Raw genomic sequence first — 3,837 nt, forward strand, 5'->3', positions numbered from 1 at the left:
GGGGGGGAAGGAGGGGGTTGGAGGCAGCCAATTGGGGGGAAAAAACAATAAGGGATTTATTTTTTTAAAAAAGAAAAGTATAGGAAACAAATAACCAATAATATTAAATTAGTGAATTGTTTGAACTGGATGAATTATTAGATGAATAATTAATAGAAAAATTGATTTTCAGAGATGCAGCCAACTTCTGGTGGCACATGAAAAGTGTTCAATAAATATTTGTAAAAAAAACTACAACTTTTCTTTCCAGCATCTGTGTTCTCCCCATCTTACCAAGCTGCCTCCTGTACTGGTAAGTATCTACTGATCCATGGCTACTGTTCATGGTTCCAATCAATCTAGAAAGTGCAAGGGGGCTGACCTGCTCCAGATCAGTTTCCTAAGCAAGGCAGGAGTCTAGACACACAGTCTGACTGATTGGGAACGCCCTGTACCCCCATTTCCTGTGGCCCGTTTCCCTGAAGCTTTGGCTGAACACACTGCTCACCTTCCACAGGTGCTGCACATGGTCACTTGGATGGCACAATCAAGGCCAAGGACTCAGAGCACTTTTCAGAATTATTGCAATAAGAGCAGTGCCATCTATGCGCTGTGGTTGCCATCTATGTGCTCTGAGGGCAGAGGTCAGCACCTAATCATCTGTCCTCTGCCCCTCTTACAGATTGGAGCAACCTTCCATAGCAGTATGATATTGGCCTCACACCTACACTGGACCTTTGCCTGGTTTCTGAATTCCCACCAAGGCGCACTTAGCGCAGCTGAGGGGAGGGTCACTGTGGTCCTATGCTCTCAAATCACTCCACATTAATACTCTTTATAGATACTGTTATTGTTAGAAGAAAACCATTTGGAGGCCTGTGTGATTATGGCAGGTGGCCAGCTGGAGGCATTGAAGAAAATATCTTTTTATATTTTCTTTTATTGAGTTTGAAGAATTTGAAGTTTAATGTAGAGTTTTGTATTGCATTTCAATACAGAAAAACTTGAAAGATAATCTCTCTTAAAGCTATGGATTTTGGTAAAACTTTGATTAAATAGTTGTTAGCTATCTACATTTCCCTACACTCACAATAGACCTTTCTTGAACCTTGGTAATTCCACCTTTGATTTCATTGTTTTATCAATGAAGGTGGAAGGGAAAATGAAATACAATTTAATGAGTGTTTTACTCATCATCCAATATGCAAAAAGAGAAACGTAGAACACACACACACAAATAAATCTCACACTGTCAAGCTTTGTAGGCATGAGGTTTTTGTTGTTGTTTTAAATCTAAAATCACTGGTTATAGAACTAGTAAATTAGTTTTCTGATTAAAATGTAATCAACCTTCAACAATTTCTTCTTTATATTCATAAGACATTCTGGTATGCTGTATGCATAAGACATAGTGTTGCTTCTCCTGTTCTTACAATGAAAAGACATTTAATAATATAGTGTTATATCATTTTTATTGTGTTTATGATTATGTGTTCTTTACTCTAGAAACTCAGTTGCACACTCCTAGACAACAGAGATCATGTGTTCAGTGTTTTCTAGAGTCTCCATGCATAGAATGTAGCAGCATGTATCTCACATGTGGGAGGAGGCAAGAGAAAGGCAGAGAGTTTCTAAGTGCAGAAATGCTCTAAGACACAAAATTTGTAGCTCATATTCAAACACAGCTATTTGACCCTTTAAGCGGTTCTCAACCTGTGGGTTGCAAACAATGAAAATACATCCTGCATAGCAGATATTTACATTACGATTCATAACAGTAGCAAAATTACAGTTATGAAGTAGCAATGAAAATAATTTTATGGTTGGGGGTCACCACAACATTAGGAACTATATTAAAGGGTCGCAGCATTAGGAAGGTTGAGAACCACTGCTTAACCCAATCAGATGAGTACTACATAAGGTTTCTGAAATGGAAAATGGAAAAAAATACTGTATACATATATTGACTTCAGAGAGGAAGGGAGAGAGAGAGAGAAGCATGATAGATGAGAGAATCATTGTTTGGTTGCTTCCTACAAATCCCACAACCTGTGCATATGCCCTGACTGGGAAACGAATGGTGACCTCCTGGTTCATAGGTCGATGTACTGTAGCATTTCTTAAAGTGCTATTCAACATACCTCCAGAATAGAAGCTGAGTAGCCCATAGAATCTGCTGAAGCCTTGTTTCGTTGTTGCTTTTTTTTTTTAAATTAATGATTATGGATGGAAAAGCAACACTTTAGACTCCAGAAAAAAAAAAGCAAAATGGCTCTAAAATGAATATAGAGCCATATGGGGCTCGGAGGAACAATGATATCCCTGTGTATGTATGTCAGTATGTGCCTATATGTATGTAGATGCTCAAAGCCCTACATTCCTTCCCTTACCTTTCTTACTACATTTTTTGCAACAGCCCTCTTTGATGGCCTTCCCCAAAGGCCCAAGGGAAACAATATTTGCATATTGATTCTGTATAACAAAAGCAAAAGCTCAATCTCAATGAGTATGTTTAGTAATTTTCTTTGTTATGGAGGATGTGGAATTGATATAAACTAACAGTACATTTGCTAGTATTTTCCAACAATGTCTACATTTTTCTGCTTTCTAACTTATGCTTTAACCTAGTGAATTATAATTTTTATCTGAGGCCAAAAATAATTATTCACTGCCATGTCTAGGTTTCTATGGTTAGTTATGAGACCTAGAGACAATTCAAGATTTTTACTTTTAACACTGTACATAAAAATCTGATTAGCAAGTACTTTTCACTGATCTTGTTGTCTTTCAGAATCACCTCTGCTTTCTTGCATTTTAAATTATTCTCTAGAGGATGAAAAATGGCAGCCTAATAAGCATACTGTCATGCATCTTGTCCCAGGGCCAGACTGGAAATACAACTAAATTGGAGAACAATCACCCAGAATGACCAACTGAGGTCCAGATGAGGAGGTGACTTATATCAAGGAAGCACAGAAAAAACCTGGAAACCAGTAGGAAGGGTGAGGTCATGAGAGGAGTGGACCCAGCTCCCAGGGGCTGCAGGGGGAGCCCAGAGGAGGGAGGGAGAGCTGTGCTACAGGAGAGTCTGGTCCCTCAGAAAACAGAGCCCCAGAGCCCAGGCTGGGCTCCAAAGCCCCAAGCACCAGAGACACAACCCATGGCTGTGCACATAACATCCAACTGTGAAAGGGAAAGGCAGTGTGGTTGCTGGCTGCGGGGAGTCTAGAGCTGAGACTCCAGCTGCGAAAGGTGGCACAGCAGCTGCCCTTGTTTCGTTGTTGCTTTTTTTTTTTTTGCTCTAAACCTAGACCAGTGGTCGGCAAACTCATTAGTCAACAGAGCCAAATATCAACAGTACAATGATTGAAATTTCTTTTGAGAGCCAAATTTTTTAAACTTAAACTATATAGGTAGGTACATTGTTATTAGCTTAATTAGGGTACTCCTAAGCTGGGCTTTGCTAAAAACATCCTCAATCTGATTGAGGTATGTTCGCTGAGGTCGACCCCTTCCAACTCTCCCATCCACACTCGTCTTGTATACTTGTTTCGTCTATCTCCTTTCGTTCATCCTCTCTATATGTCCAAACCATCTCAACATACCTTTCTCAATCCTTGACACTACATCTTCTTTCACTCCACAATGTTCCCTAAAATTAACTTAATAAACTTTACTTAAAGTTTTAAATCTTAAACTATAGGTACGTTGAATAAAACTTGATATCATACTTAATAACGATATTATTTATTGATAAAATTAAATTCCTTACAATTTACCTTACAATATCCATAAAATTAAATCATGACAATGACTGACAAACACTAATGTGAACAATGGCCTTGCATCTCCTTGGAA

Source organism: Myotis lucifugus, unplaced genomic scaffold (genome assembly GCF_000147115.1).
Source record: "Myotis lucifugus unplaced genomic scaffold, Myoluc2.0 scaffold_7, whole genome shotgun sequence".
NCBI lineage: Eukaryota > Metazoa > Chordata > Mammalia > Chiroptera > Vespertilionidae > Myotis > Myotis lucifugus.